The sequence below is a fragment of the Amblyomma americanum genome, chromosome 10 (genome assembly GCF_052857255.1).
Source record: "Amblyomma americanum isolate KBUSLIRL-KWMA chromosome 10, ASM5285725v1, whole genome shotgun sequence".
Lineage (NCBI taxonomy): Eukaryota > Metazoa > Arthropoda > Arachnida > Ixodida > Ixodidae > Amblyomma > Amblyomma americanum.
The window spans coordinates 46,031,846-46,059,785 of record NC_135506.1 but is presented as its reverse complement, the minus strand read 5'-3'; the positions used below and the strand labels follow the sequence as shown (position 1 = coordinate 46,059,785).

The following is a 27,940-nucleotide window of genomic DNA, read 5'->3' as shown; positions in this document are numbered from 1 at the left end:
GCGAAATCCGAACACCGAGGCGCCAGATAATAAATAGCCGTCAGGAGTTGCGAAAGCAGCTGGTGAGTTCGTAACAGGTGGCTGGATTGCGTTACGAGCTGTCTTCCCAGTATTTGAGGCATATCGCTTCCTCATAAAAGAAAAAAAAATGGACAGGCGATTACGATAGTCGGAAATGCGAAAATCGAGGGCAGCACTTCACGCGACACCTGCCACTGCTGGCAGGTGACGTGTTACGCTGCTACTACCTGCCAACACGCCACCTGTCAGGTGTGTAGGAACGTAAGAACAGGTGCATGAGTGCTGTGCTCTAAAAAAATAAAACTCTAACCATGCAATGTCCAAAGTTGCTATTAACCGTTCATCGGGCAACATAACTCGAGTTGTGTTAATTGCTCTCGGTATCAGGCAAACTATTATTAATTTCTTTTCCAGGTATGGGAACATTTAAAACGACTGCGGTGTTGACTGGAGGCGACAGACTTCGATGCCGGCTATGACTGCACAGAGACTCTGCCCAGCGCTTCCCACAACCAGTCCAAGTCAACCTTTCCTCACCCACGTCTGAACGCTCAAGTAAGCCTGGGCTTGATGTACATAGGCTTCACAACAAACGTTAGAATCGGATGGAGGTTGCATCATTAGTTCGTAATGGCTGCGACAAGAACGAGTGATTTTGCTTTTGTCGTGTAAAGGTTACGTGTGGATTACGACATAACGCCGTATTGAAGGGCTCTGGCTCAATTTCGATCATCTGAGGCTCTTCGAGATGCACGAAAATCCCAGAACGCGGAAATTTTCTCCGTTAACTAAAAAATTATACAGGCCGGCGTGGCTGGCAGCCCGTAGTCTTTAAAAGCGTAAGGCATCCAATCTCATACCCAATAGTTCTCGACAAGAACATTTCTTTCAAGGGCAAGTTTTTTAGGAATGCAATTTTTTCGCGTATCATAAGACGGCACCATAACAATCAATACATTCGCAGATCCCTCCTCGGTGCGTTTTGTAGTTTTCTGTCATTCATTTTCAAAACGCACCTCATATGTTTTAGATGGCAGTTTTAAGTGTTCGATGCGAGCCAAGGGCAAACTTTAAAGGCAAGGTTTTGCTGCGCGTCGCACATGATACCGTCCGCGTGAGTGTGTTCGTAACAGTATCTTACAATAATTCACAGTTTCCTCTCAATTAAACGTGATGCACAAGAAACCCGGACTTGAATAAATCACTACGCGTGCTTGCCATCGAAGATTAAAAATATTATGAAGGTGTTCGTTTATTTCCTCATACTTTAGACAAGGATGGGTGCTATCAGATGTAAAAAGACATACGTAGGGCTGGGGCAGCGAAGTAGAGTACATGATCACTAAAAACTCACGAAGTACATCGTTTATGACGCACAAAGTCATTAAAAAGCTACACATAGAAGCCAAAATAAGCTTGCGTCACTCAAATATTGGCTAGAGAAAATGAGAAAGAGAACGAGGGAAGAAGAAAGAAGAATTCGATCACAGAAGAGTGCCTTTCCCAAGTGGCGGCAGGAAATAGTTATTCACTGCATGCATACTACCGCCTATTTCTGGGCGCGTTTGCGGGTTTTGTTATCGCGAAACGGCTCCACCCAGCACTCGAGGCCGAACGAGCGGAGCACGCGTGTTTTTCGGCTCTACTTTTTCTTTGGCTGTTTCCCGTGGCAGCGGCCAAACTAGTAACGCTAAAACGCCACTACACCCGTGTTTGCCGTGAGCGCCAGCGCTTATATCCATTCTCGAGGGGTTACGGTGAGGGTGGAAGGTACACTCTAGGCAGGAAGAAGTAAAAATAGAGTAATCTCTCCTCTAGCACACTCTCTTTTGTGAGAGGGAGTGAGCTACAGGACAATTTACACCCTTCCTTACTCCCATATAGGCGTATTCGTGCTTCGAGTGTAAGGAAGAAATACATGCATCCGCGACCGCAACAACAACAACAACAACAACAACAACAACAACAACAACAACAACAACAACAACAACAACAACAACAACAACAACAACAACAACAACTACAACAACAACAACAACAACAACAACAACAACAACAACAACAACAACAACAACAACAAACAAACAAACAAACAAAACAACAACAACAACAACAACAACAACAACAACAACAACAAACAAAGCAACAACAACAACAACAACAGCGACGGCTAGGACAATAACAAAACCGCTATTTTAGTCTACCAGATAATTAGCACGAACGCTTCTTGGCAGTTATCTTCATTCAGCTTTCGGCAATATTACCCTAAGAAGGCTCAAGAAAGTAGCCGTAAACTGCTCTTAGCTCGTAGGACATATCGCCGCAGCGTACGATTTTTCATAGGGGCTGAAACATGGAACAACCTTTCATATAACCTTTACAAAGAAACATACAGCTTTGCGTACTCGGTAATTAAGCAGTAGTGCTTTTATTAAGGGATACAATATGCAGAACTAGCACTAACGCAGTAGCGTTAAAGGCCCCGTTATGCAGGAAATCTGGCGTCGGCGTTGTGAGCGATAATAGGGTGTCGTTAAGTGGCCCACGCAGCCACCCCGGAGAAGCAACGTTGGTGGGCAACTTAGGTCACGCGACCTTGTGGGGTGATCACAACCTACCCACCGGATGGTGAGAAAATTAACCATACTTTCAGGTGGCAGTTAAATGAGTGGTTGATCGCGAGAGGTTGCTCGGGAAAAGAGCAACTTGCGTCGCACGAGCCCCTCCGGTGGCAGCACTTGCCATTCCACGGCAGTTGCTTATCGCTTAACTGCTGCACCACTGAGCCAGGAGTGGCATGAGGACTCCCAGGTTCCTACGTATGTAAAGTTGAGAATGACCAATTCCGCATATATGGGCATTAACCCATTAACGCTGTCGCGTAATATTGTTAAGGCGGAATTTAAGTGTCCCCTCTAATCTTTCGGAAAACGATTGTTCTTAACTTGATAATTTTTGATATGAATCCATCACCAGATACGACGCCAAAAGATTCAGATGGATATTCAACACTTTGTGTTTCATGTCAAGTGAAAGAGAAGTGTTTATTCTGATTCTGTCAACAACAAGAACAACAAAACAGCAACTAAAACAACAACAACAACTAAAACAACAACAACAGCGACAAAACGACGACGACTCTGAGTGGTGTGAGTTGCAGAGAGAGAAAAAAAAGATGAAACACTGCCCCCCTGTCGCCGATGCAAAACACCGCAATAAAGCGATGTGAACCCGGGTAACGTGAGTGTTAACGAGAGCAACGCGGATGGCCGCAATGTCAACAGCAACAGCGAATGACGTCAACGACGCCGTAGCATCGCGAGCACCGCCAAAACAGAGGCGACAGCAATGACCCGTGCAAAAGAAAAAAGAAAAGGCGGCCTAATGTAGCCGGGACTCGGCACGTCAGGTCCGCGTGTGCCCAGCGTTGCGAAAGGCCTGCCTTCGGTCGGTCGGCCCAACATCGAAAGCCCGTTAGCACCTGTCGCCTCCTGGTTTCGATCGGCCTTGTACACAGGTCTCGGCGGAGTAAACAACACCGAGCGAGGGAAAACGAAGAAGGGGGAGGGGGGGGGGGGGAGATGTGGAGCGCTGTGTACGCTCGGAGCTCGCGCTGGTCTAGGGAGAAAAACGCGTTATGGAATCCGCCCTCTGCGATTTATCATTCGGCGTGCCTACTGCTGTTGGCGTCTTCGCGAAGTTGCCTCCCGGCCTCCGGAAGGACTTCCACTTGACTTAGGTCTCCGGCTCGCATGTTAGGGCGGCCACGGGACTAGTGGATGGGTCGCTTTGCCGTGTGTTGGCACTTACGTGGGCCGCTGTGTGGCCCACGGTCACAACTGCAGTGTCAAGAGGAAAGGTTCCCAGCAGTTGTGGGTAAGGCGTTATTAGTGCGCTAGCACTCATAGTGGCAAGTCCCCGCATTTAGCCCCCTGTGTGTATTGCCTGTTTGTCTGTGTGAAGCCTGTTGAGTGTCAGGGTGCTCACCTGCCCACCGGGTGGTGGTAAACCTGCCCAGGTATATAAATGTGCATATATAAAACCTAGCAACCTGCTCACCGTATCAGGCGGCAGCTCAATTAATCGCGAGAAGATGCTCGGGAATAGCAACCTTGGTCGCTACCCAACCCAAGCAAACCAAGCCTTACAAAAATTCTTTAGACAGTTTATAGACTGTCCGTACATTTTTGTATATTAAGTCTGTAGACTCTTTATAGACAAACCCCAGAGAACAGTCTATAGGCAATACAAATCCTACAGACAGTCTATAGACAATCTATATATTTATGTCCATACACTTTTAGTAGACTTTTGTCTATCGACAGTCTATAAATGTATATAGAAATGCAATAGAGTCTTTAAGAAGTCTATAGACTGTCTATAGACCATTTTTGTAAGGGTAAGTCCCACCGACGGCAGCACCTGCCATAGAAGGGCAGGGACGCATCGCTTGACCGCTGCACCACTGCGCCAGGAGTGGTAGGGAGACTCCCAGGGGTCTATGAATGTAGAGAATGACCAATTCCGCACATATGGTCATTAACCAATCATCGTCGTCCGATTGACTGCCTCCAGTGAACTCTGGATCTCAATACCGGAAGCGAAGTGAAAAACTGAACTGCTAGTGCACTTAATTCGCATTTGGCCTAATTGACCATCATTTATTTAGGTTGCGTCTCTATGCCTAGATGCCTTTATGACGGCGAATATTAACGGAAGGCGCTGCTTTGTTTGCTTAAAAAACAACCAAGGGACACGGAAATTTTCACCATTAATATTTATTTGTTGTCTCACGAACAGCTATCGGTATACAGCTTCGGTCAGGACCCCATCCGCTCTGCGTTAACTGCGCTTCACTTGAAACGATGCAGTGCATTCTGTCGAAATCTTGATCCTGTTGTATGTTTTGCAGCTTAAAGATAAAGGTGGTTGTTTCAGTACCACTGACAGTGAAATGTTCATTACGTTCTCAACGCCTGCTCTTCGTAGCGCTACCGTGCGTCGACATCTGTGTACGGATATTTTAAACGTGTGTAGAACACAGCTACAAGGCCACAATTTAAGCATTTGAAAAAAGAATTGAAAGTTGGCTTTGAAGATAGGAAATGGCGCAGTAACTGTCTCACGTATCTCGGTGGACACCCAAACCACGCCGTAAGGAAGGGATAAAAGAAGAAGTGAAAGAAGAACAGAAGAAAGAGGTGCCGTAGTGGAGTGCTCCGGAATTATTTCGACCGCCTGGGGATCTTTAGCGTGCACTGACATTGCACAGCACACGGGCGCCATTTTGCGTTTCGCCTCCATCGAAACGTGGCCGCCGCAGTCGGGTTTGAACCCGGGTACTCCAGCCCAGTAGCCGAATGCCGTATTTCCGCATTCTTCAACTCTTTTTTTTTTTGCGTTTGCTTCACTTACCGCACCTATCCGAGTAAAAAAAAGAAAACGCTCTCTCCTGGACAGGATAACGTGTCGGTTACTTTAAACACGATTACAAAGAGTTCTTTCTTCAGATCTCTGCCAACCAGGCATGCCTGGAAGTATATGGCTTGCGCTCATAGGCTCCACCGTATAGTGCCACAGAAAGTTGTCCCCGATTGTAGACGGTCGATCGACGTGACATACGCTAGGCGCCAACTTTCCTTGGCAATGGACCGTAAGCTACAGAGTCAACACGCGCCCTCTGTTCCTGCGCAGCAGTCCCCGGTTTCAGTTAATAGTCTCCTCTTAAAACATACTATATTAATAATACTGGTGATTTAAGGCAAATTTCTAGCATAGCTGCATGTTTTCAACGTCACTCACGTTTGATAACAAGCAATTTTTTAGGCACGTCCTTTTACACGAAGCTCCCATAGACGGCCCCAGCTACTTCGTGGGGCTCAGCGAGCCACAGCGAGCAACGGACAAGAGAGTGGCGGGCGGCCAGGCATACCGTATCCTGTAGCCGAACTATATGGTGGAGTGACTCTCTTACGAATGGTCACTCACTGTAGTTCTCTATTGATTGGCGAGAAAAGTTTTTGCCGAGCATAGTTCACTTCTTAGCTTGGCTTTCAAGAACGTCTTTCATCTCTCTTTCGGTTTCTTCACGAAGGATGAAAATCGCGCGTACGCATTCATAATATTATGAGGATCGTTCACGAAGGCGCGCTCTGGTTGCCAGGAGTGCCCGTTGTCTATAATGTACATCAGCATACCCGACTAGATTCTTCACGACGGATCCCCATATGGCCTGCCCAGTTCTGCAACGTTAAGGACCACCTGATAATTCCGAAGACCTGAATTATCAGGTACTGTTGGAGAATGGCATGGAGGTGGAGAAAATTGAATAGAAGATGACAGGCGCCTGTGTGTAGGGGTGAAGGCTGGATTCATTAAGGCAGGTCAGTCCGGGGGAGAAGCCTGGGATGTGTGGCAAAGCCCCGCACTGCCGACACCTCAGACGGCTCCAAGCCCACGTGTTGTTGATGCAGTGGTGAGGTCACTTACCAAACGCTCGCAGAATGGTCACGCCCATGCGAGGACATCGGCTTTTCGAACAGTGACGTAAGCTGTATGGCAGAAACGAGTCGATAGCACGTGACGTCCGCTGCTTTGTCAAAACATGTAAAAAAAGTAAGCAAATAGCAGTTTCTTTTTTAGTTCGTTCAGTGCATAATTTAATGAGCATTCTGAATGCTTTTATGGGTTCATAATTCGTTCGGCTTGTTTGGAGCTGCAGCCACCACGATGCTGTTCATGGAAGAGATCTATAACGCTTTCGCTATGCTCTCAATGTAGCGCTTCAGGTAGTTTTGGCGAATATTTCTTTTATTGCGCCAGCGATGCAGGTGGAATGATAATGAGGCAACGGAAGTGACGTCATCTATCTATACATATGATGCGGCTGAGCCCTGGAAGTTATAGTATGAGACTGAAATTGCACACTGCCTTTAAACGCGTGATAACAATAACATAAGCGAATTTTGCGGTTTAATTGTATTTGATCTACTATACAAACGAAGAAAAAGAAAATGTTTAGTGAATAAAAAGAGAAAACCATTGTATTTAACCATCCAACATAAAGTGACCCAGAATGCCTCCGTACTTAGAACTATGCCGATGCAGTGCTGTGGTCCCGGGTTCGAGCCCCGGACCAGGACGACTTTTTCTTCAACTGCAAAGCTTGTTTGAAAACTCTATACCTCCTTTTGTATTCGCATGGCTGCGCTTGGGTGGATGCTATATGACTAATTCCTCCTCCGTTCTAATCCCCCGCCATATTGCTAAGAATGACCTCCAAAAGTTTTCAGAATTTCAATACTGTCGCAAAAGGAAAACATAAAAAGCACCCACGCTCTTCACCATCACTCAAGCCGCGGATGAAGCACCGATATATCTTCGACACCCCCTTCTCTCTATCACACTCCAGGGGCTCGCGTCTATCCCTCCCAAACCACCTCCGTTATTCAGAGCAACAAACCGCGGCGCCTGCACCTCTACTTTCTAAGCCAGCAGTGGTATAAAAGTTGGCCTCAGCTGTGCACACGCTCACGCGGGAGCAAGGCCTCGCTCTAGTATACACTCCAGAAAGCTAGAAAACGCACGCGGGCGGAAGAAGTGCGGCTCCCCGAAGAAACGGCCCGTTCTCACGCCATGCCGACGGCCATTACCACGCTAGTACCACCATCCGTGCGTCCAACGAGATGAGTATACAACGCCGCAGAGCGTCGTTTAGTGCCCACTCGATAGGGCTAGCGCAGGCACCGGTAATGGCTGTAAACGGGCGACCCAAACGACCCGCGGGGAATTGCTTTCTCTCCGCTAGCCCCAGCATCGACAAGGCGGCTCTTGTTCCGTACGGAGGTTGCGCCAAAGGTTGTGCCACAAGGGGGAGCCTGTGCTGGGGAAACGAAAGGGTAAGGGAGCGGAACAAACACTCTGGACAAGTAGAGTGCATGCAGGAAAGAAAGAAGACGTAACGACACTGCCTCGAAAGTAATCCATTGCACCGTTTACAAGAGACAGATGCGTTACGGTGAGATAACGCGGTCCCATGCCCAAAGTACGCTGGACCTCCTACAATCTTTAATCTTCTGGGGTTTTTCACCACTGAGAAGAAGATACTCAGTTACTGGAAAGTGCATGGTGACGAATATACCCGAAGAGCCCCACAAAACCGTTTTTTAAAATGAATGTATTTCTGCGTGCTTTCAGTAGCACTTAGTTGAAACCGAAGGTCTATAGACTTGAAATGGCCACAGGCATCGTTAACGGTGTTTAGAGGGAAGTGACTACACCTGAGCCGGCATGGAAAGCACTTCCACCTATGAAGATTTAAAGACCATTGAATTACAGCATGACCACGGGAGATGCATGGTCGGCAGGGAACACTGCTTTGGGCTTCCTCACTGCGGTGCTTAATTCTCATTGCTAAAATGTCAATTACTTCACTGTGAAGTGAAAACATGCTGAAGTTTTCTGTCTTGACGCTGCCACAAAGAGCAAGGAGTCGTCCCACGAGAACTCGTTGATGCAGCTAGCTATCGGGGTTAAAATAAAAGAAAAAAATCTTTCCGAGTTTTGACCGACGCTTCTCCCTAAGAACTCACGGTCAGTGCTTTCACAAAGAGTGCCAAATGTCCTGTCCGCATGCATGTTATGGTCCTACCGTGCAGATAAAATTCTATCATGCCACAGTGCATAATATCATTATCATCATCATCATCATCATCATCATCATCATAATCATCAGCCTGATTGCACTGACTGCAGGCCAATGGCTTCTCCCATATGTCTCTCCAATTAACCCTGTCCTTTGCCAGGGTATACTTGCTATAAGGTATACTATACGCTAGGACCTGGGACTGACCAACACAATAGAAGAAATTCGGGAATCCGTCTTAGCATCGCAAAAGGAACGCCTCCTCACCACCAAAGCTGGACGCGCAATCTTGGAAAGAGTGGGTTCCCCGGCTGACATACGCGCCGTCCAGGACAACCGAGACCTACCCTCAACTCTGCGAACTCGCGTGTATGTAGCTCCACTCCCGAAGAACATGCACTCGGACTCACAAAAGGGACGACGAAAGGCGCGAGTGGACTATCTGCGCTGCACACATCGACAGGCACGAAATGCTGTATACGTCGACGCAGCCATGTACCCCGATTCAACAAACACGATGGCGGTCGTCTTGGACACCAATTTCAAGGAAATCGCCAGCGCCTCCCTACGAAACTGCTCTCCCACAGTAGCAGAAACTGCCGCAATTGCCCTCGCAATCCAGCACGGCGATGCTACGGGAAATGAGTTAAAAATTATTACCGACTCCCAGTCCGCGTGTCGCCTCTTCCTCTCTGGCAGACTTCCACACTCCGCGCTCCCATTCTGACAACCCCACAAGTTCAAAATTCCACATGCAAGCACCAAATCACTTGGACTCCTGGGCACGAGGGGCTCGAGGGAAACGAGGCCGCGGACAGTCTAGATCGAGGATATACTAACCGAGCGACTAACCTCCCCGACCTCACCCCTCTCCCCCTACGTACGGCGAGCGCCTCCTCCTTCTCCGAATACATAGACAAGTCTATCCCCCACCCCACCGTAAGCTAACGGCGGCAGAGGCGAGGGAATGGCGACAACTACAGACGAACACCTTTCCTAACCTACACAAGTACCACATCATCCTCCCCGACAGATATGACAGCATCTGCCCCTGGTGTTGAGGAATTCCAACAACATATCATGTAACATGGGGCTGCTCCGGTCCCAAGCCCCCCGAACTAGACAAACATCACTCCGAGGAACAGTGGGAGTCTGCCCTGCTCAGCTCTGACTTGGCGACGCAGCGAAAGCTGATATCCCAAGCAACTGCGGTGGACATTGGGGTCCTGAAATAAGAACTCCACCCAAAATCTGTATTTTTGCCTCTCTATCCTACCTTTTGGGAATAAATGTTTTCTACTTCTACTACTACTACTATAAAACAGTGCAACATTGGCTGAGCCAGGAAAGGTGCCGTTGGCCTTTCTGTGCGGATGATGTCAACGATACGTCGATCTCTGTCCACTGGATTTTCGTCGGCACGCCCAACATTGTTAAGAAGTTGAAAAAACGAACACAGTTGATGGTCGGCGCTCTTCTGACATACGAATGTGCCCTATTGAGTCACAGGTCTGCTCTGAGTCTTCAACGCTGCTCGGACTTGCGATGACTATGAAGGCGGTCAGCTCAAAAGTACGCGGACAGAGTAAGTGCGTGCTATAGCGGTAGTATGCTTAGATAAAATGCGGTTTCCGAGGGAAGCTTCTGCTTTTTTCACGTCTCAGCGTTGGATGCTTACTGTTCAGGAGAGCAAGCTGCCAGTCTAGTTGGTGATGCATGTTGTAAACTAGGAAGCGCAAAATACCGGACGACGGACAGAGTAAGGGACACAAGAAACAGGTTCACGAGCGCTACTACTAACTGTTTATTCATGCTGTGGTACAGGGGTTATATAGGAACAGAATGTCGAGCATGCGCGTGGAAAAGGCACAGAAACCGCACATCAGACATGCGCACAAGTTAATAAAAAAAAAGAATCTAAAAAGGCACATTCCGATGAATAAACGTGTACAGACGTGTAAGGCTAGGCTCGTTCTAGAGGCTTATTATATCCGAAAGCTGTCCGATCGTTGTGTCAGTGACACGTCTGTACACATTTATTCATCGGAATGTGCCTTTTTAGATTCTTTTTTTTTATTAACTTGTGCGCATGTCTGATGTGCGGTTTCTGTGCCTTTTCCACGCGCATGCTCGACATTCTGTTCCTATATAACCCCTGTACCACAGCATGAATAAACAGTTAGTAGTAGCGCTCGTGAACCTGTTTCTTGTGTCCCTTACTCTGTCCGTCGTCCGGTATTTTGCGCTTCCTAGTTTACAAGATGCTTACTGGCTTCGTCATTGTAGTCTTCATAGTTATGTTAGCAGTACTAGTTACGTGCATCATGGGAAACTCAACGACTTCAACAATTCAGAGCCATGTGATCATGTCCTGACTAACGGGAATGGATGAAACGCTGTATTCGCCTGCAGGACAATGGGAGAGGCCTTCTGTGATTATACGAACGCAGATGCAAGCGCAAATATAGTGCCTGGAAGCTGGCGCTCAGCGGGGCGTAGGTAAATGTTCTACAGTTATTCCCATAACTTCTTCGCCCCAATAGAGAGAGAGAGAGAGGGAGAGAACTGCTTGGGAGTTTGTGTCGTGGTTTCTTGTTATCTTATTAGCGCCTCTAAACTGTGGGCGCGTCTTGCCCAGGCTTCCTCCAGAATTAAGCCCACCATCGGGTAGCGTCAATAGCATTGTAGCCTACACTTTAGCGCCAGCAAATCGTGACGCAGGTTATAATAAAATGGCGTCGGAGAAACATTACCCTGCTTGATCGCAGCTTTCAAAAACGTTTTGCGGCACCCCCCTCTCGAAGCTCATTCACTATATTTGTATCAAATTTACCTCCTCCGCAAACGCCCGACACCGCAAGGCAGCATTGTGCGCTTGCCCGCGACACGGTAGTGAGTTCATAGAGTCGAATAATAATAATAATAATAATAATAATAATAATAATAATAATAATAATAATAATAATAATAATAATAATAATAATAATAATAATAATAATAATAATAATAATAATAATAATAATAATAATAATGTTTTTGGGGAAAGCAAATGGCGCAGTATCTGTCTCATATATCGTTGGACACCTGAACCGCGCCGTATACGGGAAGGGATAAAGGAGGGGAGTGAAAGAATAAAGAGGTGCCGTAGTGGAGGGCTCCGGAATAATTTAGACCACCTGGGGATCTTTGACGTGCGCTGACATCGCACAGCACACGGGTGCCTTTGCGTTTTTCCTCCATAAAAACGCCGCCGCCGCGGTTGGGTTCGAACCCGGGAACTCCGGATCAGTAGTCGAGCGTCCTAACCACTGAGCCACCGCGGCGGGGGCATAGAGTCGCAGCACGACGCACAATCTCGACCTGTGTCTAAAATTCAAGCTGCCACTCGGCCTTTCCCGCTGCCATGTAACTCATTGTGTCGCCTGTGGCTGGAAGTGCCGTTAACGAACGTTTATTCTCACTAGCAACAATGGCGGACTCTTCAGCATGTGAGCACTGTAGGTGCTCTCACTCAATGACCGCCCTCTCTTTGACAGCCAACGAGTGTAACTATATAAGCAGAACTCCGCCGCTTGCATTCTAGTCCCTTAATAATAATAATAATAATAATAATAATAATAATAATAATAATAATAATAATAATAATAATAATAATAATAATAATAATAATAATAATAATAATAATAATAATAATAATAATCGTTTTCTGGGGGAAAGGAAATGGCGCAGTATCTGTCTCATATATCGGCGGACACGTGAACCGCGCCGTGAGGGAAGGGAGTCCCTTAGGAAAGGCCTGAATTCTGGGACCTTGGCCCCAACCTTCGTGAGCTAGGACAGCCGTCCAGGCGTTCCTCAAGTATGAAGCGCATGTTTGAATGACAGACTGAACACCCACTGTGGGTGTCCTGTGTTGTAACGGACTAAAGGAGAACATGACCACGTTCCAAACAGGGAATTGAGCTTTCCTTCTCTTTTCCCTCTTGCTCCCTTTATCCTCTTCCTCACCAGCAGGGAAGCCAATCGGGCACTTCCCGGTTAACCTCCCTCTCTTCCTTTCCTTTGTTCTATCTCTCTCTTCCTGACTGCTCGATAATAATAATAAATAAGAATTGGTTCTGGGGGAAAGGAAATGGCGCAGTATCTGTCTCATATATCGTTGGACACCTGAACCGCGCCGTAAGGGAAAGGATAAAGGAGGGAGTGAAAGAAGAAACTGACTGCTTTCGTCGACGTAGTTTTTTTCCAAGCCGCTGCATAAGCATTCGTATGTTCTCCAAGTGAGAAGAATAGAGAGACTAAACGATTCCGTTCAAGCTCTGGCCCTGACTAAACGGACCGGTCCATCGCCATTCTAGAAAGCATTACTCTCTGCTTTCTCCCATTTCTGCGCCACAAAACGGAAGTGAGGAGAAAAAATGCAAATATTGGAGACTATTCGAATGCACAACGCGACGCACGTTGAGAAAACTACCGACAATTTGACAGTGGGGTGGTGGACCGCTGTGTCAATGTCGCGCGGCTTACCGCAAAACACTGGATATGTTTGAGCAGTACCGCCGCGAAACGGCTTGATGAAATCGACCCGCAGGTCTACGAAGCGAAACGCTGCGCAGGCGGTCCTGGTTTTACATCACTCAGGTTTCCCATCGAAACGTCAGACACGAACAAATAAGGAAACAAAGTACTGCAAGGAAACTTATGCCCTATATTCAACCCCTGCGCTAGAAACTTTTACCCAGAAAGGGAATAAAATGGTGTAAGGGTTAGAATTTTTTGGGGACTAGCTGCGTTTCCACTACGTTTAGTCCCTCATACTAAGATCATAGTCATAGTACACTCATAGCACTAAGTCATAGTACACTCTTCTACTCTCACAGGACAGCGTTTCTCGTGGAGTCTAACTGCTGCAGTTAGTCCCATTTCACTCTTTGTTTAGCTTTGAGCATAGGTCTTCGAATAGCCTGGCCGGCCCAGCCAAAAAGCCTCCTGCATATCGCGTTCTGCTGCATTAAATCCACCACGCCTATAAAGTGCTGGGTTAGGTGAAACATGTAACCTACAGATTACGAAACGTAGTGTCCTCAATGAAACGTACCCTCTCTCGCAGTACTGTGTAAAGGCCGGCTGACTCAGTGTAGGCAGAGTCACAGGAACAGCCGAGTGCTTTATTATTGTTTTTTTCTTCATTTTCGTCGTCTAATGCGCCGTTCCCTTCCTAATGGGTGCAGCCCATCGTGCCCAATTTTCTACTATGCTGAGATATTAACCACCACGACTTGTCAAACGCCGACGGCCATACGTTAAGCGGTCACGATACCGCACTTTATGATAACCAAGGGTAATGATTCGTAAATTCAGTGACTGACCACGTAACGCCCGTTCCTGCCACCCGAAGGCGCAACGACTTAAGAATAGCTATTAAGAGGAAGGCCAGTGCGGTTCTAACCTGACCAGTGTCCTCATACATTGCCCGCAGTCGCAGGCTTTTCCGAGCCTACGCCGCTGGTTGCAGGGTTCGCTGCATCTACAAAGCCCTCTAATGGCTACCTGCTCTGGGCTATCTTGCTGAGCGGGAACCACGCAAAACACGTCAATTATCGGCTAACACATGGAAGAAGCAGCGGCGAAACAAACGGGTGCTCTGGCTACAAATAAACTCCCGGATCTTTGATTTTTTTCCCGCCGTTCATTATTATTATTTTTTTTTTGCGTCTGCAGCCACACAAGTCGAAGAAAAAAGCGCTGTTCTCGTGGACAGATGCCCGGGGGCAGCTCATGGTGATTAGCATATGGCGGCCGAAGAAACGCGGATTATTCACGTTTTTGCGTGACTAAGAACCGCAATGTAGGCAGCAGGTTGGTCCTCGGGTTTGTGAATAATATGCGGCCAACCGATGATCCCCTTCTATCGCTTCGAGATCTTTATGGTGTTTGCGCGGCGGCCAAGTAAGGAATTAAGGAGGCGGATTACCCGCCGACGCACGACACCTAGCGATGAAAAAAGGCGAACGAAACCAATAGCAAAGATGGCAAAAAGAAGGGGGGCCAGCGGGACGCCGCAGTATATATATACACGTAGCTGGCGCGCGTCCCACAGAGGTGTTCGGCAAGGTCACAGCGCCTTTAAAAGGGAATCAGTCTGGCGTAGTGCGTACTACACACACACACTTGCGGCACGCTTCCGTGCTACCGGGAACCGCCGTCGACAGCGTCGCCCGCCCGCTGCGCTGCGGTGCCGCCGGGCCTTCCCACACGTGGCCTCGTTGCAATGGGCCGTTCGGCTCGCTGCGCCCGCACAAGTGACGCGTACGTGAACGTCGGCGGGCATTCTTCGCCAAGGCACGTAGACATGACGCGCCGACGGGACGGAGATTAGGCGTGGCATGTGGCGACATCTAGTGGACAGAATTAAAAGATGTCTGTGTGGACAATTTATAATAATAATAATTGTTTTTTTTTTTGCGGGGAAAGGAAATGGAGCAGCATCTGTCTCATATATCGTTGGACACCTGAACCGCGCCGTAAGGGAAGGGATAAGAGAGGGAGTGAAAGAAGAAAGGAAGAATTAGGTGCCGTAGTGGAGGGCTCCGGAATAATTTCGAGAACCTGGGGATGTTTAACGTTCACTGACATCGCACAACACACGGGCGCCTGTGCTGTGCGATGTCAGTGCACGTTTGGCGCAGTATCTGTGTCACACCTTGGCGGACACCTGAACCGCGCTCTAAGGGAAGGGATAAAGGAGGGAGTGAAAGAAGAAAGCAAGAAAGAGGGGCCTTAATGGAGGGCTCCGGAATGATTTCGACCACCTGGGGATCTTTAACGTGCACTGACATCGCACAGCACACGGGCGGCTGTGCTGTGCGATGTCAGTGCACGTTTTGCGCAGTGTCTGTGTCACACCTTGGCAGACACCTGAACCGCGCTGTAAGGGAAGGGATAAAGGAGGGAGTGAAAGAAGAAAGGAAGAAAGAGGGGCCGTAGTGGAGGGCTCCGGAATAATTTCGACCACCTCGGGATCTTTCCGGGCACTGACATCGCACAGCACACGGGCGCCTTAGCGTTTTTCCTCCATAAAAACGCAGCCGCCGCGGTCGGGTTGGAGCCCGGGAACTCCGGATCAGTAGCCGAGCGCGGGAAGCACTGAGCCACCGCGGCAGGTAGGAGCGGATGGGCCCACGACAGCCTTTGCAGCTAGATGGCACCTTCGGAAGTGAAACGAAGTACAGTAGCATCTCCATAACTCAATTTCTACGGGGACTGTAGTTATTCTAGTTGTGCGGAGTTCGAGTTGAGGGGAGCCTTTGTAATACACGTAATGTTGACGATACCAAAGTGTCATTTCGGTTAATAAGGAAGTTCGAATTAGCGGAGTTTCATTTATGAGATTGCATTCAGTGAAAATTTTACTTTTTTATCCGAAAAAAAAGGAGGGAGTTGGCCCACGATATGCTATTATTTTTCTGATACAAAATAGAGTGTTTTATGTAATGCAATCTCATTAATGAAACTCCGCTATTTCGAACTTCTTTATTAATCGAAATGACACTTTGGTCTTGTCAACATCAAGTGTATTTCAAAGGCTCCTCTTAACTCGAACTCCGCATAATTCGAATAACTTTCCGCTCCCTTTCGAGACTGAATTATGGAGGTTCGACTGTACTTCGTATCACGACGGAGGCGCCATCTAGCGACAATGAGGCCCACGACCAGGGCATTTTTTTAAAATTTTTCTGGAAAAGGGCAAGCCCCATTGCACGCATGCGTGCTTCCATTTGACAGTGAGGGGGAGGGGGGGCACAATTATAAAGGGACTAGCCTCCTGTGACGACGCAGTAACCACCCGAGGACCCCCCTCGCCAGCCTTCCTCAGTGTAGCCCTTGTTCTTTGTTAGGCGAAAAAATGTGCACACGCATGGCACACTGGGTGCACAAAGAGGACGCGGGCGCGCTGTCTGAAACGCGCCACAGCTCGCAGAAATTTGCATTGGGTGACTCGCGTGCGTCGACCGGAAACTGGCACGAGCTACTTTGCCGAATTTCGAAGTCGAAATTGGGCACGCTGAGAGCCTGGATGAAGGCCCAGAAAGCTAATGGCGGGTTTTACGGCATAGAAGACTATGCGTGCGAAAGAAATGATTGGCACGAACTCTGGACATCGGTTGTCATTTGAGGTTCGGCGTTTATTCCGTGCTCATTTGGGATGATTCAGAATACGCGTGGTATGGAAAGTGGGGTCAAACACCCCGCAGAAATATGCATAGGCTACGAGGGACGGCCGTAGTGGAGGGCTTCGGATGAAGTTAGAACTCTCAGGGCTCTTAATGCCTTTACCAAAATTTCCTTAGAAAGTCTAGTGACTTCCCATAACTTTTGTCAATTATGTCTATAGACTTTCTATGAACACATACTATAGGCTAGTTGTAACACAAATCCTATAAACAGTCTATAGACGATCTTGGATTTATGGCCATACAATTTTAGTACAGTTTTTTTCTATACACAGTCTATTGACTATAAATAGAGAAAAGGAAATATCTATAGGAAAGAAATAGAGTATTGAAGAAGTCTATAGAAAGTCTATAGACCATTTTTATTTGGGTGGACACTGGCATCGCATAGCACATAGCGAAAAGCGAAAAAAATAGTAGTACAAATTTTTTTTGGGTTGGTTTATGACATTATTTTCCCCCTAAGTTCACCGTTTTTGCAATTTTTTTATACCCTTTCAGGAGATTCGTGAGCAACACCACATGTTTCGCCTCTATAATACGTACTGTCTGATTAAATTGTTCAAAGTATGATACAACACGGTATATTTCAGAAAAAAAAAGAACTAAAAAAGTGCTGTGCATCATTTTTGGGCACAAATTTCGTACAGAGGCGTTCCGAGTAAAAGTATAAATTGAAGCTCAGTTGATAACCAATTGCGTCGAAATTTTGTGCAGCGTTTTTTATAAGATTTTTTTTGTTTTAATCGAAAAAAAAATATCGAAAAACCAGCGCTGCACCTCGAGGCATGGTTGCCCGTACCGCCACTGCACTGCAGAACACGGCCGTGGCCGTGACATCCGCGGCCAGGATCGAATCCGCTTCCGTAGGTTCCGCCGCTGAGTACGACATATCCACTCATCCATCGCGGCGGCTAGTATAGAAAGAGAAAAGATGTTGTGGCCGATATCTCGATCGTTATTAATAGTATCAGCACCCTAAAATATAGTTAGCGCACTGCCGTTGTTTATTATCAAAGAAGGATTTCCATCATTCATTTTATCAATCCTGATGGGCTACTATTCGATCATGTATTCTCGATTCCTCCTTTATGTTCGGTTTAAATTACGCTTATAGCCGTAGTATGACTGAAATATGGCGGCTCACCTCCATGACGATTTTCAAGGACCGCAAGACTGACTTGCTTGCATAGGTTCTTGTGTTGTTGACATTACCACTGCCGAAGTCGCGGAGTAGGTGGCGTCTTACGAACAGCGCGCAGCCTACTAAGGCTACCTTGCTGCCGCCATCACAACACCGCTTTTTGCGCCGCCTAGCGATCGGCCCATGTAGCACTGGTGAATGCCGAATTTCGTTTCCCTACGTCATGCGTACTGAGCCACTGCGATTAAGCCGTCCCGACAGTAGTCACTGCACCGTGGACCAATTTTGACTTTGCAGCCGGCCAACACACAGGCTCCGTTGACGACACAGAGCCCCCTGGAGCACTCTTATCTTTTTAATGCTCGCTGCAGCGCGCTTCCCGGGCAGCGTACGACTATCGGAAACCGGCAAAAGCATGCCGAGCAGTGCAGTGGCGGTACGGGGGAACCATGGTGCAGCGCTGAACTTCAAAATTTTTTTTCTCGCTTAAAACAAAAAAGGCTCCGATAAAAATCGGTGAGCAAAATTTCAATGCAACTAGCTATCAATTGAGCGACAATGTATTTTTTTTTACTAAGACTGTCTCTGCACGAAAATTATGTCCGAAAGCGCTGCGCATCATATTTTTTAAGTTCAACAATTTTTTCCGGAAATATACTGCGTTGTATCATAGTTTGAACAATTTAATGAGATAGTACATATTATAGGAAAGCGGCGAAACTTGTCATGTTGCTCGCCAATGTCGCGAAAGAGTATAAACAAAATTACAAAAACGGTGTTTCTTGCGAAAACTAATGAAATAAAGCAGCACAAAAAATTGCAACATAATTTTTTTTTGCTGCGCGAATAAAAATCACAATGCATGTTCATTATCGCTAAAAACTTTTCAAGCGCAAAAGTAAAATAATTCATTTTTTGAGCAATTTTTTTCTGACACCAACTTTTGCATTTTTCTGAAAAATTCCAAGGGTTGCCACATGACCGGGAAATTTTTCTCGCTAAAGTTATTAATGGTAATTACTTCAGCCATTTCAATAAAGAGCCCCACATTTTATCGAAAAGATAGTTTCTACTTGGCAACGAAATATTCTTCACAAACGGTTTATAAATAAGTACCTTGGTAGACCCTTTACCCTGAAACATGAATCGCCAAAGTCGCCCCGCCGCGGTGGCTCAGTGGTTAGGGCGCTCGACTACTGATCCGGAGTTCCCGGGCTCGAACCCTTGACCGCGGCGGCTGCGTTTTTATGGTGGAAAAACGCTAAGGCGGCCATGTGCTGTGCGATGTCAGTGCACACTAAAGATCCCCAGGTGGTCTAAATTATTCCGGAGCCCTCCACTACGGCACCTCTTTCTTCCTTTCATCTTTCACTCCCTCCTTTATCCCTTCCCTTACGGCGCGGTTCAGGTGTCCGCCGATATACGAGACAGATACTGCGCCATTTCCTTTCCCCAAAAACCAATTATTATTATTATTATAAGCGCCAGCGCCAGAGAAGTGTCCCCCTTTCCTCTCTCCTCTTTCTATCTCTCCCTCCATTCCCCTTCCCGCGCGTAGGGTAGCATACTGGGCATCGCCTAGTTAAGCTCCCTGCCTTTCCGTTCGTCTTTCTCTCTATCTTTCTCCAGTACCCTGCTTAGTATCCCCCACAGCAAAGAGGGCGAGCTCAAGAGTTAGTTCGAGGCCTTCACTCACGAGTACCATTCCTTTTGGTCTCCCTGCAGGACCGTGGATCGCCAGCGCAGTCCCCAGCCGGCAGGGCACTCGGCCCAGCGGCGGCGGCGGAGTCAGCGGCGGCAGCATGCCGAGCGCCGCCGTCCACCGGGCCGACTCGACCCGGTCGGACAACTCGGACGCCTCCGGACGTAGCGCCGAGTCCCGGGGTTCGGCCGGAAAGAAGGTCAGCTTCAGCCGGGCCGTCCGGGTCAAGAAGTTCCCCCGCAGACACGAGGGCAGCTCCAACTCGGTCTCCCACGCCGGCAATGGCGAAGTCCTGGACCCCGCCGCTCAGGTTAGCATGGTAGATCTGCAGCACTAGCTTTGATTTTTTGTGACGTGCCTAGGGATGCTAACCTCTTACTGTTCTCGAAGGCGCGGCAGCAGAGTAGGCTCTGCTTGCAGTTTCAAGCGGCCAGCTTTCTTGCAGTTCTCGCGTGCCTGTGAGGCAGCTGTTCAGAACAACAATAACGGCTAGTATTCACGTGACATCACGGGCGCCATTTTGTTGTACCGCACGCACCTCAGCGGTGCAGGCCGGAGAAGGTGGCGATAAGCGGATTATTCACGCATGTGGCCTTTCACCCTGCTCTACGTACTCCAAAATGGCGACCACTGTCACGTCGTCGTATACTCTCTACAACCTATATTACACTCGCGCCCGCATAATGAAGGGTTATATTTCTGTCATAAAGAACATTTTAGGTATGGTGAACAGGTGCACTTGATTTAGGCGTTATGGTAGTAGCTTCAGCACACCTCTAAAATCATGACCTTACGGAATGCTTGCCCCACGGATCAGGTGCTTTAAAGAATTTCTTGATGTGCACCGAATATTCGAGCGATGTGTTGGTGAAATTTTTTCTGTTAGGTGGTCGACATTTTTAAGAAGACTGGGTGCAGAGAACTAAAGATTTTGCATACAGTTAATTGGTACAGCATGTAGACTGTGTGCTGCGGTGCTTTGTTAACCTTCGTTCATAAATCAGCACCTGGAGGAATTATACACCGGTGTCCCGTGCTGTAAAAAATTACCCTTAAGAAGAACCCAAAATCCCTATTTGGGATCCCTTTTCCTGCAGTGGTTTGAAAAGTCTAATAATTAAAAAACAAAAAAGAAATAATTTCAGTTCTTAACATTCCCTGAAGACTTATGAAGATTGCCTTTTCGCCAAATTTTACTCCTAAAATTCCGTGCAAAAAAGGAAAACTCCCCGAGGGGAACAACGCTGGCATTATGTAGGCCTCGTCTGATTTGAGCCAGTTCGGAAGTGAACGATCGTTGTATACGTATAACTAATCCTGCACCTCTCCACGAATCCAGGCGCCCACTTCTCCCGAGAAAAAGTCTGGTTCAAGGTCTACAAGAACCGACACCATCACGACAAGACCGGCGCGGCCAGCCGCATACCGAAGAGCAAACCATTCCGCACGAGATCACCGTGTCGGACTCGTCCGGGCACCACGCACGACAACGTCCGTGGGCAGAACTGCGTCCTCGGCGTCGTCGCGGTCGCCACGACGGAGACCCGACTCCCCAGTGGTCAAGCGCAAACCACGTGCGCAAGATCGTCCAGAAGTTCGACCGCGAGGCCACGCTGCGGCACGACCAGCCGGCAAGCAGTTCGAGGAATCCTCGCCCCCCGCCGCCGTTGCCACCCCCTCCTCCCGTCCGTGGTGCGGAGCTACTCCGTGGAGGAGTACACGAGACCGGGACCCCGATCGAACTCCAGAGGAGTCCGGCGCCCAAGCGCAGCAACCGTCTCGTCGATGGCGTTAAGGTCATCCTGGCGCCTTTGACCCGAAAAAGGTCGTCCGCTTCGAAGAAGCCGGCCCAGACCGCGGGCACGGGCACTCTGGTGAGGGAAGAAGACTTCGAAGAGGTCAACAACAACGAGAACAAGGAAAACGAACCTGTTGAGGAGGAGGAAGAGATGCCCATCATGGTGGACAAGGCGACACAGGTTAGTGCTGCTGTAACACACGGAGCTGGGGGTCGTTTCTGTGCAAGATGCCCTTAGATTCGGCACAAAAAGTCAAGCCGAATGCGGTGGTCTGATCTAGCTGAACTGTAAGCAAGGCGCCGTGTGGAGGTCGTTAATTGTGCACTCATGTGCCGGTGCATCAGGGATACGCTTGCGGGCGAGCACAGAAAACTCTTGAATATATACAGGGTTGTGCATCAATGCATTAAAAATGCCATACAATTTTTCGTTTACTTTTTCTTGAATTCGTGCGCATTCTTGAATAGCCTTAGGTATTGGAGTGCCAGAGACGCAGAAGGCAACGCATGCTTTTTAAGCTTTAAGCTCTTACACTTTTTTAAGTTTAAGTACGCGTAGTAAGGCACACTTTGTAAATGGCATGTCTGTCCCAGACAAACTAAGTTTATTTAAGCCCACACGGCAGGCCGGTGTCGTAGCTATCGTTGCTTTGTTCATGTATCGGGGATATATCCTCATGCCCGGCCGTTTTCAGAAAAAATTAGTTTCGAGAGAGGAATGAAATAAAAACCTGTTATAAAGGAAAATTCATGATACAAAATGAAGTTCTGTTCTATTTCTCAAAATAGAAATGAATACGAGAAAACCGCAGTGCTTTTGACGTATGTGTTTTTGGGCTGTTAGCGCTGTTCCTGTGACAAAAAAAAATCGAAATGGTTCCGCAGAAACTCTCTTTTCAGTACTTCGAGGGTCATTCATTTCTCTGCACTGTCCCACCCAGGTCAAGCCCTTCGACTTGGAAGAGTTCTTCGCGACCAGTGGCGATGTCTCGCACCTGTACAGCCAGGTGGACAAGAGCAAGAAAACAACGACCTTCAAGGACGCCCGAGATTCACGTCCACCATCCCGAAGTAGTGGTGGACTACCCCATCACCTCCAGCCCGCGCTACGTCGAACGCGACCTACGAGTACTACGACAGAAGCAGAGCGTCGTCCTCAACGCCGACGCTGAGGCGAGGCGATGTGTCCACGACGCCTGAGCCAGAGTACGGCAGCATTCGAAGAGTGAAGTCGTCTAGCCGCAGCTTCGGCTTCAACTTGGGCCGCTGGGAACACGAAGACAGCAGCAAGAGGCGCGACTCGGACACCTCTAGCATCACCAGCGAGCCGGGGGTCCTGGGCCACGATGGCAGCAGGCCGGTAGCGTGCTCAAGGCCTACGACTCCAAGAAGCGCGAGCTCAGCTACGAGAACGTACCGGCCAGGGTTTCGGACAACGAGAGGTCGCGTACGGGGTCGCCCACGACGTCCACGTCCGGGGTGTGGGGTCCGGGACATCGACAAGGACTACCGTCGAGGCATGGCCGACGCGGACGTCACGGTGCCAAGCAGCGGCTACGTTTTCACGTACAACCGCTACGCTGGGTGGAGACCGGTCGTCCAAGAAGAAGACGTCGAGCTCCCAGACACGTCGCCCGCCTTGCTCGAGACTGGCAGCCTGTCAAGGACCCACCGCCGGCGGTCGCCGTCACGCGGACCACGATCCGTCAGCTCGGACCAAACCTCAGTTCGAGGTGGCCTGGCTGCTTGCCTATCAGGCGAGTAAATTTACAGCAATGAAGAGATGTCAATGTTCACTGCTAGAGTCAGTCGTTTACGAGAACCGGGCCTTCACACTGGCAGAGAACACGTGACTGTGTCGTTGGGTGTAGTATTGCAGTTAGAAAAACGAACAAGCGTTGTGGACACAGGGGTACCCAGAAGAGCACAGCTAAAAAGCATATTCAGACAGGATTTGTTCTGTGGATTCTAAGCTATTTAAAACCGGAGGCTACTCAGCAGCGTCATTCGTAAGATGCGCTTGTCGCATCATCTATTGCCTCCTTGACATAAATAAGTGTTTGGTTAGTAGCTGACGATGGAGCCAGTTGTCGTAAAGGCGGAGAGAAAAACAATGCCACGATAGATATATTACCGGTAACGAACGCAGCACATCTGAGATACAGTGCATGAAACGGTACATATCGTAAGAAGAATGAAGTACAGCGCTCTAGTTTTTTATTTTATTTGAGGTGTTGTCGTGACTTTATGTGGACGCTTGCACGTTTAGCATTAAGCTTTGCAAGATGAAGAAAAAAAAAAGGGTTAGGTTCTCAGGCAACGAATAAAATGGGTATTTTGGGGGTATTCAGAAGGCCACTTCCTAATATTCAGCAGCCTAAATAGGCATTCGTCTTATTGGCTTATGCACCGTCTCACAGGCAAGGCAGGCGAGAGCCGCCGCGTCTTCGTCCAACGGCCGTGTCTCCAAGTCGTCTTCTCCACGCGGCCCCCGCAGCCACACCAGCCCCACAGGTCCTCCTCCGGGTCTGGTTTCGGGATCGGCTGCCGGCTCGGTGGCCGGCTCGGTGACGAGTGAGCCCGCCTACCAGCGGGACACTGTGGTCCTCTACATTCCCGCTGTGAGCCACCACACGACGCCGTCCGAGGACTCGCTGCGCGTTTCCCGGAGCCAGTCCGTCCTGCACAAGGACAAAGAGCTCCCGGAGCGGGGGCTCCAAGAGCCACAAGTCCAAGGCGTCCTCGAGCCGCCCGAAGCGAGCCGCCTCGGAGAGCGGACATCCGCCGGACCAAGTCCCATTCCCAAGGGTGCCAAGTTCCCCTGGCTCAGGATCAAGCCCACAGTGACGGCGACCCCGGTGCACTAGCACTGCACTTGCGCCACTGTCGGGGTTCCTGTTTAAAGAATTGCCCTGAAGCAGCGACCTTCGTTCGAAAGGTGATAGCGATGTCGAGGCCTTGGGAAGCGCCGTCAGTGTCACCACAAAGGCTTGCGATTCAGTTTGATTTTTTGTCAGATTGGACCCGTTCGTTCAGCCGAACAGCACTGCACGAGTGGACCTGAGGCGAGCTTACGTTAAGGGCGGACATACGCTGTTGGTCTTCGTCGCTCGTAAATCTTCCTTTGTTTAAGCGTTGAACCCTTACTAACTTGTCCAGGATATCGAGCATGCCGCTGGAGCCACCTAAGATTTACCGGACCTAGCTATCCTTCTTCCTATGTCCTGGCGTGTGGTTTCGATGTAGTGCGGTGCTTCTTGTTTATAAAGGCATTATCCAGTTGGTATTTCACACAGCTGGAAGGATCTGGTCTTGCCAGAGTGGTTGGTTCAATGTAGCTCCACCACTACGCAACATCCGGTGTGATGGCTGTCTAGCAGCAACGGACGATCTTTTATGCTGACGCCATGGTAGACGTTAGCGTAGTACTTGACATCGCTATCACTTTGCGAGTTGACGTCAACGCTTAAATGTCGTTATCGCCGCGACAAACTAGACGCATCCTCAGAGCTGCTTTCTGGATGCTAAGCGCCGGTGATTTCATTGCTTTGACTTCTGACGTTAGGTCAAGAGAGACGTTGACTAATGACAGTTTATGATCGCCTTCGGCAGCAGTGAATGACGCCACTGCATAGACATAATGAAGTATATGAAATTTCTCTATATCAACGCAACACACAAATATGCCTTACGGGCTACTTCTAAATGACACCAAACTGCGCCGTTCGGCAAAGATCGACTGCAACGCCAGGCGAAGCGCATGCACGGAAACTGTTATTGGTATAAAAATGTTCGGTTAAGAGTGTTTACGAATAGTCTGAAGCTGACAGACTCGTCAGCTTGCCACGATTAGATTAATTTGAACTAGAAAAGCAGGTCTAAGCTCTACCATAGCAACGTCCCGAAAGTAGCACTGAAGATCGGCGTCGTAGCAGGCGCTACGTGGAAGTTCTATCACGGCGCTCAGTAAGACCTTCGGGCACCGATACGCTGGAGACGTCATGCGGTCTTCTGGTTCGCCATAGCAATGACGACTACAAAAGCGAAGAAGCAAGACGCAGGAAACGTTTTCGAGTTTCTTTTTAAGCTTTTCGTTTTTTTTTTTCATCGTGTCTTACACAACTGACGCCAGCTTAAAAGCGAGTGCCGTCACTCATCGGCTGAGGCATCTCACGACTGTCAGTGTCGCTTAAGATGTCCATCGAGTTAATTTAGACGCGTTTACAGTTCTTGCGCGGTAGTGTAGCTTCAAGCGTGTAGATTAACGGCTAACAGCGCCTCTGTAAAGCAAACGCGCGTCGAAGGCAAGCATACGCTTTCAAGCGAAGGGTCAACTTGGCTTCTTCGTCGCTGTCGATGTAACAATATCTCGTGGAAGTGGAAAGCCCTCTATTTTAATCGTTTATTTCTTCGCGCGATGCAAATATAGGCTTATGTACATTTATGGCGTTGACAGTGAATACATATTAGTCATTGCTATTGTTAGTAAATCGTGAGCGACTTTCTATTGCTTCTGTAAGCGCGGGCTCCTCAGTGTTGCCAGGACCTGATTGACAGATTTGCAGTTTAGCGACTCGTTTCACAATATTCGCCTCCAGTGACTCACTGTGTCCTCTCCGCTAACTTAAACTTTTCTCAGAACCGACATCTTCATAAAAGGAAATGCATTAGAAATGCTATAGGTTCTGCGTGAGTCATGGTCTAACAGAATACCGAGGCCAACTAGGTATACAAAAGTGTTCCGTTTATGACACCCGTTGCTCTCCTAAATGTCGACAAATTCCTTTCGGTATTCGTTAAAGTCGAAGCCCATCTATATCTAACGAGAGGCGGGGACAGAGTCTAGTTCGCTTTGCACGAAGCATCCTGGCGAATTCGTTGCGGTCGCTTGCGTCAAAAGCGTGGACCAAGTAGCTTAGCTCTGCTTAACGCTACGATTCTCGAGCGACATTGCATTTCTTAAGAAAGCTTCTTTTTTGTTTTCTTCAAACGACGTCACCACGACTACTACGCGCTGTGTGCATCAAAGCTGAGCAAAGCATTCTGGGAGCATCCGGGACATCATCGATGTATACAGAAGGCGAAATGAGCCATCGCTGTCGACACAGTACCGGCAGGGACGGTTACAGTGTTTGCATGTTTCGGACGCTTCTAATACGTGCTGTCGGAGAAAAAGTTTAACGGTTCTGTGCGGTCAGGGGGGCCGTAAAAAAATGTACGCCCGCGCCACGGAACAAGAACTTACACGAGCGGAACTCATCTGTGCATCAATTCTGGACAGGGCAATAAATCATGCTTTCGCAATCGGAGTTTTAGGTACGCCATCACAGAAAGGGTATGACTTTGTGCAGGGGCCTTCATTAAGAAGCGCTATATGGCGGTAAATGGATGGTGTTCCTTAATTCACCGGAAGTTAGGTGTCCTAAAATTCCCTTGAGATTATTGCCTGTGGGCAAATAAAGAGATGATACCACTTAAATTTAAGGCATCGAAATTCAGAAGCGTCAATAAGAGCACAAACAAAATATTTATGAAAAAGAGAGGATAATAGCGCCGTAACAGACACATCTTATGTGGGGAAGGTAAGGGTGGGGTGGTTGTCCTTTCAACCAAGAGAGGGCGCGAGCTTTCTTGTGGCTTCGAGTCTGTTGTGACCTAAACTTGCTGCGTCCGAGCAAAGGCTCTTCTGCTTTGTGTGCGTACTTGCTCCGTGGCCCGAGCAGCTTTGCTGAAGCGCCCTGTATACTACCTCGAAGGCTTAACGCGAAACAGCTGCGTATAATAATTAAGCATGTCGCGCATTTTGTGTATCTTTGTGTGTGCGTGTGTGTATTGATTGAGACTTGTATGCTATTCACTTGTTGGCTCCAGTTTAACGTGTTGTTAACGCACAGAGCCTGATTGTAGTGGGACTGTACACATTGTTGACCGGTCGTGTGTGAGTTTTAACCGCAGAGCGTTGACGCTAAAGGCTCCCGTAATGTTTGCCACTGCAGCATTTGAGGCGCCGCTTATGATGCAGAGCCGAAAGTGTTACAAATGCGCGCACACGAAAGTTGTAGAGTAAACAACAAACTAGCAAAAGTAAACTCTGAGTGCTTGTATTGCCGCAGTCCTGAATTCTGGGCAGAAATTGTCTGCCAGGTTTACGTTGATCTGGCAGCTAACTGTTGATGAAAGTCAGGGACTGTTAACTGCACGTATTTCACTTGCGTGTTCGATCCTAAGCGCATGCCTTCATACGAGCATATGAAAGGTAATTCGCAAATTTCCGCTACCTCTTGATACCGATGTGTCACTGTTGACTTGGTGAGCGAGATCCGGACAATGACAGCGTCCTTGAAGCTTTAGCGACCTATAAGTGAATAAGTTCTCCCCTGCATACTTGCAAACCGAG

General features: G+C 48.3%; 1 pseudogene across 1 annotated transcript; it reads left to right on the top strand.

The window, feature by feature from the left end:
* The first annotated feature begins 436 nt into the window (after positions 1 to 436).
* LOC144107689 (uncharacterized) lies at positions 437 to 24,547 on the top strand (annotated as a pseudogene). Its single transcript, XR_013309355.1, has 5 exons — positions 437 to 576; positions 19,769 to 20,055; positions 21,085 to 21,724; positions 22,485 to 23,304; positions 23,969 to 24,547. The product of XR_013309355.1 is annotated as an uncharacterized LOC144107689 (transcript).
* The last annotated feature ends 3,393 nt before the right edge of the window (positions 24,548 to 27,940 follow it).